General features: G+C 50.1%; 1 long non-coding RNA gene across 1 annotated transcript; it reads right to left on the bottom strand.

The window, feature by feature from the left end:
* Window positions 1–2,264: 2,264 nt before the first annotated feature.
* Window positions 2,265–7,238, bottom strand: LOC141276405 (uncharacterized). Its single transcript, XR_012325906.1, has 3 exons — window positions 6,822–7,238; window positions 4,099–4,272; window positions 2,265–2,368 (listed from the first exon to the last, which is right to left on the bottom strand). It is a non-coding gene; the product is annotated as an uncharacterized lncRNA (long non-coding RNA).
* Window positions 7,239–10,543: the final 3,305 nt, after the last annotated feature.

Below are 10,543 nucleotides of genomic sequence, written 5' to 3'. Positions count from 1 at the left end.
GTTACAAGTAATGAACCAATATTGATATCCTACCGTTAACTAGAGTCCACACTGGATGCAGATTTCCTTAGTTTTCACCCAATAACTTCTTCTGTGCCAGGGTCCCATCCAGGACACCATGTCACATTTAGTCGTCATATCTCCTTAGGCAACTCTTGCTGTGACAGTTTCTCAGACTTTCCTTGTTTGGATGACCTTGACAGATTGGAGGAGTGCTGGTTAGGTATTTGGTCAAATGTCCTCTACTGTGATTCTGTTTGATGTTTTTCTCATGATTAAACTGGGGTTATGGGTTACTGAAAGGAAGACCATGGAGGTAAGATGTCGTTTTCATCACATCATCTGCAAGGGACACGCTATGCGCAAGACTTATCGCGGTAGATGTTGACCTTGATCACCTGGCTGATGCCGTGCTTGCCAGGTTTCTCCACTGAGAAGTGACTCTACTTTCTCCCCTTTCCATTTGTTACTCTTTGGAGGGAAGTCATCACGTACAACCCATACTTAAGGGATGTAGAGTTGTGTATCACCTCCTTCGGGCGTGGTATCTATGTAAATTATTTGGAATTCTTCTGCACAGAAGATTTGTCTGTTCTTCCCCATTTATTTTTGTATTTAATCATGTATTTATATCGGTATGAATTCATAGATATTTATTTTATACTCTGGGTTATAATCCAATACCACTCTATTTTCTTGCTCAAACGTTCCAGGTTTGGGACATTTGGGACCTCTTTCAGTTAATTCCCGTGTTCCTTTGATATATCAATACTAAACAACAGTCTCCTGCCCCCTGAGTCCTTTTCCCTCTGGGTATATTGACAGGAAAAGATAGGACACTTGACACTGAGATTGAGCAACAGGCATTGAAACCCTGGCCCCCTCAGCTATGTGGCCTCTGCAAGTCATTTTGTCTCTGAGGCCTCGGTTCCTCATCTATAGAATGGGGATCTGATGCTCGCCCCAGAGACCTGCTGTGAGTATTCACTGAAGCGCTTAGCACAGCTCCCTGCTCATAGGAAGTTTTCCGTAAACGGGGGCTACAGTATCACTGACAGCTTCACTCTCCGAGACCTGGCCCTGAGTTCCAAGGACATCAGAGAGAAAACCTGTTTCTCTAAGCCTTAGAAGTCAGCTTGGGCAAGCTCTGTGTCCCTTATGCCAGAAAAGATTCCCAGGTGAAAATTACATTTGTGACATCTATACCTCAATAAAAGTCATTTCCAAATATTCACCTCATAAATGAACTGTCCAAACAACAGCTAATTGAAGCCGCTTAGCTCTGCAGATCTGTCTGCCAGCGGGCCAGGGTGGGTAGATGCATGTTGACCTGCAGCGACGCACAGACTCCCACTGGGCAGATGTCTGAGCACGGCGATTCTGGACCAAGAAACTGGTCACACAGCACACCACCTGTGACCTTGCAGACAAAAGGGTGTTCCTTGGCCTCCACTTGCCTCCACCTCTTTCTTTTAGCTCTTTGGAAATCCTAGCCCTGAGAATAGCAACTTCCTGGCCATGGAAGGACTCTGAATCAAGGTCAGGTGCCACCCTCAGGCCCGTACACCTGCCCACACCTTCTGAGTTGGGGCTCAGCCCAGCACACCAGAGCCTGGCCTTTTCCAGGAGCAACATGAAGGACATCTTTCTACAGAGAGGGATGGGGGTTTCCCCCACTTGCCCCTTCCCCCTGCCCTGTGATGGGGCTGCTCTGGATTCTGGAAACCCACTTGCTGGCAGGACTAACTGGGACAAAGAAGCCTTGCTGGTGGTCCCCGGGGGGAGGTGGGGGTCTTTTCATCCTGGCCCAGCTGATGGGAGACTTTACTCGGTGGGTTATCTGGGGATACAGGTCCATTTGCAGAGACTGGTCAGGGACTGCACTTGGTGCTCCACTGGGAAACCTTGCTTAGCCCCACTGACTTCCACTCACCCACCAAGTGTTTACTGAGTACCTACTACATGCCGGATCTTGAGCTGGGTGCTGGGTGCTGGACTCTTGGGAAGCACCAAGTCTCATGTATATGAGCATTAAGTAGCTGTAACTAATACTTTTGTTTGAGTGCTTATTATGTGGCAGAAACGAAACTAAGCACTTAACGCGTAATTAACATGTAACGAAGCCTCACTATTAAACTATGAAATCATTACTGTTACTATGCCCATTTTACAAATAAGGAAACTGAGGCACAGACCATTTAAGAAGCTTGTCTAAGGTCACAGAGTGTGTCAGGTGGTTCTCTGGGAAGCAGACGCCAAGATAAGTCAGAAATGCCAGAGATTTATTGGAATAACGCCTGTGAAAGATAAACAGGGCCGGGGGCAGGAGCACGAGGGGAGTCTTCACACTGCAATGCAGTCCTGACACCTGTGAAAGGAGAACAGAGAGGAAGGGAGATTGAGCAGAAGAGCGTCACACCGGGGTACATATCTGAGAAAATCTCAATAGCCCAACAGGTAACTCCAGCAAAGGCTGCACACAGAGGGCCTCGCACTGAGCAGAGATGTCCAGGCCCCAGCATCCCCACTGCACTCAGTCATTGGCTGGGGGATGCCCAGGCTGAGAGCAGCCTGGCCTCAAACACTGTGAAGGGCCCCAAAGGTGCTGCAGCGCGAGGCCATCAGCTAAGTGCCCTCCCCACAGCTCCGTGACAAGTTCTTTCTTGGCCGGAAGTCTGAGCAGCCGACCCCCGTGACTGTCACAGCAAGAAGCCGTGGCTCAAAGCAGGTCTTTTGCTGACTCCAGAGCCCACATCCTTGTCCATTACGCTAGACTGAGAAGCTCATGCATGATTAGGTCTCTGAATGCTCTCTGCAAAACTTATCACGGTGCTAGTCAACAAGCTTTACAGAGCCCTAATGTGTGCTCATCCCCATGAGGTGTGAAGACGAAGCCCTGGCCCTGCGTAAAGGAAATCCTTGGCCGAGGAGGGTCACAAACTGACAAAAACAGGTTCTGAGATGAACCAAACACAGTCCCCACTTTCAGAGAGGCCACCTTCTAGATGGAACCAGCAACCAGACAATTCTAAGAGCAAAACAATGTGTGAGGAGGGGAGGCACAAGCAAGGGAGAACCCTAGCCCAGTCCCAGAAGCAGCATGGAAGGCTTCCTGGAGGAAGTGGCTTCTTAATGGGAATCTGGGAGGTGGCTAGGCATGGGCGGGATACAGAGGGGAAGTTGTGGGGGAGGAGTGTTGTGTGTTTCCCGGTGAGGTGGTGGTGGGGAGGGAGGGAGGGAGGAGCAGGGAAGAGAGCAGGAGAAATAACATTTCTGAAAGAATTAGCAGCATCTGCAAGGGCCCAAGAAAAGGGACAGTACTTTCACATAGCTGTCAGTTCTTCTGGAAGGCTGCGGATAAGGAATGCAGCCAGGAGAAGGGAGGTGAGCTAGTGAGCAGCCCAGTCAGGCTTTTGTCCTGAGGGCAGCAGAGGGAAAAACTGCAGTGAAGGGCTAAGCCCTGTGGGATGGATGCTAACTGCAGTGAGAGCGACCAGTGAGAACCGGGTGATTCGGGAAGGTTTGGGGGGGAGGGGGGTTGGGGAGACCTGACAGATTTTCAGCAAAAATGACTCAAGTCATGAGAACCGACAGAGCTCCCATTAGGGTTCACACGCCATACTCCCCACCAGCCAGACTTTGCCCCAAGCAGAAGGAGACGTGGGAAACAGAACTGGCAATTCTATTTCTTCATCTCCACCCGCCGAAGGGAAGTTTCTGAGGAATATTGGCTCTTCCTGGCAATGTTGTTAATAATACTGTTAGCCAAGATGTCCCACTGCCTCTGTTCTCCCACCCCAAAAGTTCAACCATCTGTTTAATGCCTACATTGACTTCCCTAATTAACTCCACACTCCAGGCAGCTCCTTCCAACCCAAATCGTTGTTCTTAAAATGTATTTTAGAGCTTAAGTAGCCGTGGCTCCAGCTCATCTCCAGGTTGTAGACGGTTAAGACTTCCCTGTGATCTTCATATCGAGCACCCTCATTATTCATTGTTGTGTAAAAAACACTCCAAACTTTGTGACATGAAACATGTATTATTATTATTACTATTATTACTATTACTGCTACTACTACTATTATTATTATCACCTACAGTTTGGGAGGTTGGCAGGCTCGGCAAGGTGGTTCTTTCACACAGTTTTAGTACGGCGGGGGCTGGGCTGGAGCCTTCCTCACTCAGGTGTCTGGCGACTGATGCCAGGGCTACTAGCCAAAACACCTGCGTGGAGCCTCTTCACACAGCCTGGGCTTCCCCGCAGCAAGTGTCCTAAAAGAGGAAGAACCAGTCTGAACCTTTATCAACCACTATGATCTAGCCTTGGAAGCCCAGAGCCCCACGTCCCCACACTCTGCTCACTGAAGCAGTTGCAAACCCCACCCAGGTTCGGGGAAGGAGGACAAAGACCTGCCCCTTCCTGGTGGGCCGTGACGTCACGTTGCAAAAGGAACATGTGGATGGGAGATATCATCATGGGCATCTTTTTTTTTCTTTATATTTTTAGTAGATCTTTATTGGAGTATAATTGCTTCACAATATCATGTTCGTTTCTGTTGCACAACAAAGTGAATCAGCATATGCATACACATGTCCCCATATCCCCTCCCTTGTGAGCCTCCCTCCCACCCTCCCTATCCCAACCCTCTAGGTCATTGCAAAGCACCGAGCTGATCTCCCTGTGCTATGCGGCTGCTTCCCACCAGATGGGTGTCTTTTTTTTTTTTTTAACATCTTTATTGGGGTATAGTTGCTTTACAATGGTGTGTTAGTTTCTGCTTTCTAACAAAGTGAATCAGTTATACATATACATATGTTCCCATATCTCCTCCCTCTTGCTTCTCCCTCCCTCCCACCCTCCCTATCCCACCCCTCCAGGCGGTCACAAAGCACCAAGCTGATATCCCTGTGTATTCACCCTGCCTAGTGGGAAGCAGCCGCATAGCACAGGGAGATCAGCTCGGTGCTTTGCAATGACCTAGAGGGTTGGGATAGGGAGGGTGGGAGGGAGGGAGAAGCAAGAGGGAGGAGATATGGGAACATATGTATATGTATAACTGCTTCACTTTGTTAGAAAGCAGAAACTAACACACCATTGTAAAGCAACTATACCCCAATAAAGATGTTAAAAAAAAAAATTCACCCTGCCACAGACGTGACAATTCACATGCCTTGACGTGCAAAATGCCCTCATGCTCTCCCCAAGGGTGCCCAGATCTCACTCCATCATGGCAAGGCTTGACTTCCAGGATCTTTCCACCTAAACCTGGTCCAAACCCCCGTGAGGGCCCACAGGTACAGTTCCTCTTCTGTGGTGTCTCCACTAAAGACCCAGAACCAGAGTGACACATTATCTGCCCCTTACACACCCAACGTACAATGGTGGACAAGCCCAAGATAACTGCTATACACACTACTGTTCAAAAAAAGGGAAAACAGGAGGCATCCAAAAGTAACTGGATCAGAGCAATTCTCAGCTACATGGACAAATGATCTAAAATGTAAAACTTTGCATTTATTCCTATAAGTTTTCTCCTTTTCATTCTAAGCCCAAATGATTAGCCCTTGGCCCTGGGGAGTGCTAAATGGAAGAGAGATGGGCCCCTGGAGAGGGCAAAGGAAGAAGCTGAGTATTTTCTTGGCTCCCATTGTGGGCACTCGTCTCCACGCGGTCATGGAGCTCTATCAGCAGGCATGTCCTCAAGACCACGCTCTCCTGGCCCAGCCCACTGGCAAATGACCACGCAGCGCCAGTCTTATGTCTTCTCTAAATAAGCTGGGACATAGAAGTCGCTTTGATCAAGTGCTGGTGCCAAGCGGGGAGCATATGAGTCTAAGGCTGTCAGCAGCCATCTTCTGCAGCCCAGGGCGAAAGCTATCTGCAGAGCAAAGCCAGCGGTAGTGGGGAGCAGAGCCAAGGACTTGAGCAAACAGAGCCCCGATGATGCCATTTGAGCCAGACCTCTACCCCAGGACCTTCAGCCAATAATAAATTCCCTACTTTGCTTAAGATATTTTGGGTTACATTTTTATCACTTGCATCTGACAGTATCCTAATACACACCCATTTTTTCCCCAAGTTCTTTGTTTGCAGCTAAGGCCTGACCTCCCGTGGGCTCTCTTCCTCCTTCTATAAGAAGGAGGCCCCCTGAAGTGTATATATCCATCCTCTAGTCGTGGGGGCGTTCCCATGAAGGGAGGAAAGCCTGCTCTCTCCTTCCTGGATCCTCCAGTTTTTCCAAGCTCTGGAAATAATTGGAAGGTAACCATACCTCACACAAGACAACTGTCTCTACTCAAACTCAAGCCTGCCCTGCCACCTACATTGACCATGACGGTGAACGCACGCACTACAGAGGAAAGTGCTAGGATGGTCTCACAAGAGAGCTGCGCGCTTGGTGCAGACCACCCCGGACGCTGCCCCAGCGAGGACCAGCCACTCTCCCAGGGCTCTACATGTCAGCTCCTCTTCTAGATGACTTGGAAGCTGCTAGCACCAACATGTCAGCAGGAAATGCCTCTTTAATCACTGCAAAGTCCCTCCTGATTGTAAAGATTAGCTCAACCTCGGGCCTCGGGCCAGATGAACCTGCTTTGGTGACAAATTCAGAAGCCAGAGGCAGGGAGTCTAGAGGGAGCTTGCCTGAGCGTCGTGGCCCCCCAGGGGGCACTGAGAGCCCGTGTGTGAACACCACTGGCCTCGGGTCCCTTGTTTCCAGCCCCAGATTCCCTCCAGGCACTACCAATCCCCTGAGCTTGGTTTGGTTTTGCAGTGAGGAAGCTGTTTTGGGGGTTTGGGGAGGAAGAGGCATTAAACGCACCTGGCTCTTGATTTTTCCGCAATCCTGAGCAGGCTGCGGCTGAAGGCGCTGCTGGCAGGGTTCTGGAGACAATAGGAAAGGTCTCAGCAGCTGAAGTCCTCCGTGCCTGGTGCCCCTGCATGGACTCCAGAGGAAAACGGTCTAAAAATGGAGTCTTCTGTTATTGTACAATACAAATTTGTAGCTCGATTTAATTTGGAAACGGGAAGAAAAATGGGATGACATACTTGATGCGCAGACACTGATGTTATCACCTCAGAATAAACCTGTGCCAAGAGGTGTAAAGTTATGAACTAACAGGGAAAACAAAGAAACTCGTCTTGCTTAATCCTAATGAGAAGGATGACACGTCTAACACTCAGACTGTATTCAGGGCCCTGCCCTGTCACACACAGGCGTGCCAATCACATGGACACCCCCTCTTGGTCACGTGGGCACCCCTCTTGATCACGTGCACACCCCCTTCCAAAATAACTGGGATTGTGTGAGAGCGATTAGCCAAGCTGAACAGCAGCCCCACTCACAGCTAGGTCAGATTACACACGTTCTATGCCTGTGTAGAACCCAGCGCCTTGGGTAACAGGGGTCTGAGAAAGAGCGACAGGGTGGAGGGCAAAGGAGGGTCAAAGGTGCCAGAGGCAGCCAAAAAGCCTGAGTCATAAGCAGTTTGGTGATATGCCCTCTGATGCCCACCAGACTCCATGGCTCTCCCATTCTGCACTTTGAACCCAGAGCAGCCTACACAGGAGGCATGACCCAGGGGAGGGCAAGATGTTTTCTTTCAGACCCTAAACATATGTCATGCATTTGCATGGACACTCCAGTGGGCTACAGGCTACAGCAAGGCTGGGATTCACTAGGGCCATACCACCTCCCACCATGTAGCTGTACCTCCATCCCCACCCTTCTGCCCAAGAAAGTATTGTCCACTTCAGCAGGTTAACTACTGTCATTAACAAGCCACCCGTGGCTCAGCTCACAATAGTTTCTGATGCCCAATATGGCAGACATCACCATTTGAGTGGCTGATTCCACCAGCCAATGGCACAGGCCTATTTCGCATGTTTATTCCACCAAGACTTCCCCTCCGGTCCTGTGTTCAGAGCCTCTTCAACCTCACTCTCCCCGTAGTAGGTCCTCAGCCTTTGAGCGTGAGCTTGAAAAACAGTGGATCCTCATTTATTGGAAAGCATGTTTCCAAACAATACCCAGTAGATTCTCCAGCGCCCCGTGAGGTGGGGTTAACTACCATCCAATCCTCTTAAGACAGATTCGTTTATTTTTTGATCACCTACTATGTACCAGGCACTCTTCTGGTAGTGACCAGAACAAAGGTCCTCCTCAGGGAACTTACATTCTGGTGGAGAAAGAAAGACATTAAAAAATAAACCTAATAAATATGTACATTAAAACAGTACATCATAAGGTAATAAGTACTGTGGACAAAAGACAGAAGGGGCAGGTAAGAGCATTCAGTTTGCAGAATTGAATAGGGTGGTCGGGTTTTGCTTCATTTGTTTGAGCAAATACTCGAAGAGAGTGAAGAGTTTTAGACGAGTGGGCAGAGAGGGAACAGTGTTCCAGGCAAAGGGAACAACCAGAGCAAAGGCCCTGAGGCAGGACACGTGTGGTACCTGTGGGGAGCGGCAGGCGCCACTGTGACTGGGACAGAATGAGCCGGGGGGAGGTCAGTGGAGAGGAGACGGAGGGGAATAAATTGTTCCAACTAGAGGGAGCGAGTTCCACCCAAGGCCCGAGAGGCAGGACCTCGCATAAGTCGGGCGGAACACAGGCCCCTCGCTTAGAGCCCCAGGTGCTTCCCCTGCCGATTCAAGGCGCATAGGCCTTCGGCTTCCGGTAGCCCTCCTCCCGCCTTCGGTCCCCACCACTTGGCCAGCAGACCCAGGACCCGGCCACCACACAACACAACAGGCTGCATTCTCTGCACCCCCAAAGAAACCATCCCGCCTCACCCCTGCCCCTGGCCCTGTGCTGGCAGGAGGGCTGACAATGCGAAGAACTGAATTATAAAACTCACCATGTTGAAGTTCTTCCCTTCAATCCAGGCCCAGAAACCTCGGATTACAGATCCAAGCTCCTGGGATCTCCCAATCAAAAGCTGGCGCCCACGAGGCAGGGGCCAGCCAGGCCCGGGAGGTGGAGTTCTCACTTCCCAAGCAGCCAGGACCCAGCGGCCATCTGGCTAGGCTCCGCATGGCCAATCAGACAGCAGGCAGGCTGACACCAGCACTGCCAGGGCATAGGGGCTGCAGGAGGCATCTGAGGCAATGCTCCCCAAGTGCTCACGCGTAACTGAATCAGGCCTTCACAAAGACGGAAAAGAGTGCATTACCAGGCCCTAGACGTGCCAAGAGCTCCTTGGATCCATCTTCTTCCCAAGCCTCACCCTCTCCTTGGGCTCAGCCTGTTATAGCTAAATGCTTCTATTTATTGCCATCCAAGATTTCTGCTTGGCGGGGCCAAGTGGTGGCTGACCTAAACCAGCAGTGACAAGTGGCCACACTCAGCCTGCAGGCGCCCAGCTCGGCGCCATGTTTCAGCGTCCCCACTTTCTCCTCTTTCTCACAAATAGACATCTTCCATGCCATGGGCAAATTGGAGCCTCGAAACCACTCTCAGAGGCAAAAGGACTCGTAGAAGATGCTTAGATGAGTCACTGGGATTATGGCAAAGTCACTGATTCTCTCTGGACCTCAGTTCCCCTTCTTATAAAATGATACGGTCCAAAAGTCACCATTGGAAGGGCTGTTACAGCTATGAGATTATAGAGACAGTTCAGTGCCCTGCTTTGAGAACAGGAGGAGACTTTGAACCTCGGGGAAGAACTGAGGGGTTCAGAGGCCTGGATCTGAATTGCTTCTCAGAGGTTGCTGCAAGAAATAAGAGGAGCTGAGAAAGAGAAAGGGAAACCCTCCCTAGAATTACCTTTTGGTACAGACTCCCAGTGGATGCAGAGTACGGGACCGAAGTAAAGTTCTGATATTGGGTTTGGCAACAGAATGGCACACACCCCATTCACTGGGGTCAACTACAGCAGAGTCGGGGACTTAGAGCTCTGATCGCTAGGAGCACAGCTGTGAGCAGAGAGGGTAAAGTCCAGGAGTCTACTTCCAGTGGCAGAAGGCTGATGGGAAGTCAGCTGCAGCAGAGAGACTAGTCTGGGCCTCCAGCATCTCTGAAGTAGGAAAAGAGGTGGAAGGGACTGACTTTGGATGAGACGGATGAAGTGTCTGATTTCGTGCATGTCTAGTTAATACTGGAAGTCAGGAAAGAGGTCAGGGTGGAGATACGTATTTGGGAAATGTTTGCAAGGAAAGATAGAAAATGGAATGGCATGGATGAAGGAGAAAAGCATCTAGAGAACATATTGGAATATATTGGAGAATGTTGCATTTAAGAGTTGAGAGAAGGCCGAGTAAGTCAGGAAAGGAGGTGAAGAAGGGGCATCCAGAGAAGTAGGAAGACCCAGGGTGACGCTGAGTGAGGCCAGTCGTGGGTGCTGGTCATCAGCTAGTCCTGCCTCCCTTCTGGGAGCCTGGTGGGACGGGCATTCCTGACTCCTGTTTGTAGCTAGTGGACACATATGACTGTTTTTGGCCAATGAGCTGTAAGTGAAAGCAATATGTCGCTTTCAGCCAGACATTTAAAACTGATGTGAGGCACTCGAGAGCTCCTTTTCCTCTGCTGCAGTGACCACAGTT

Source organism: Tursiops truncatus, chromosome 14, assembly GCF_011762595.2.
Source record: "Tursiops truncatus isolate mTurTru1 chromosome 14, mTurTru1.mat.Y, whole genome shotgun sequence".
NCBI lineage: Eukaryota > Metazoa > Chordata > Mammalia > Artiodactyla > Delphinidae > Tursiops > Tursiops truncatus.
Note: the sequence above shows the minus strand (reverse complement) of the source record. Positions and strands in the feature narration are given on the sequence as shown.